The sequence below is a fragment of the Solanum pennellii genome, chromosome 1 (genome assembly GCF_001406875.1).
Source record: "Solanum pennellii chromosome 1, SPENNV200".
Taxonomy (NCBI): Eukaryota; Viridiplantae; Streptophyta; class Magnoliopsida; order Solanales; family Solanaceae; genus Solanum; species Solanum pennellii.
In genome coordinates, this window is record NC_028637.1 from 53559900 (window position 1) to 53560161 (window position 262).

Here is a 262-nt window from a genome sequence, read left to right on the forward strand (position 1 = left end):
TTAAAAGCCCAACTTCAAGAATTGTTAGGGAAAGGCTTTATTAGACCGAGTGCATCCCCTTGGGGTGCTCCTGTTTTGTTTGTGAAGAAGAAAGATGGGAGTCTTCGGATGTGCATAGATTACCGGCAACTAAATAAAGTAACTGTTAAGAACAGGTACCCTCTTCGTCGCATTGATGACTTATTCGATCTGTTACAAGGTGCTTGTGTCTTCTCTAAGATCGACTTGAGGTCTGGTTATCATCAATTGAAAATACGGGCAG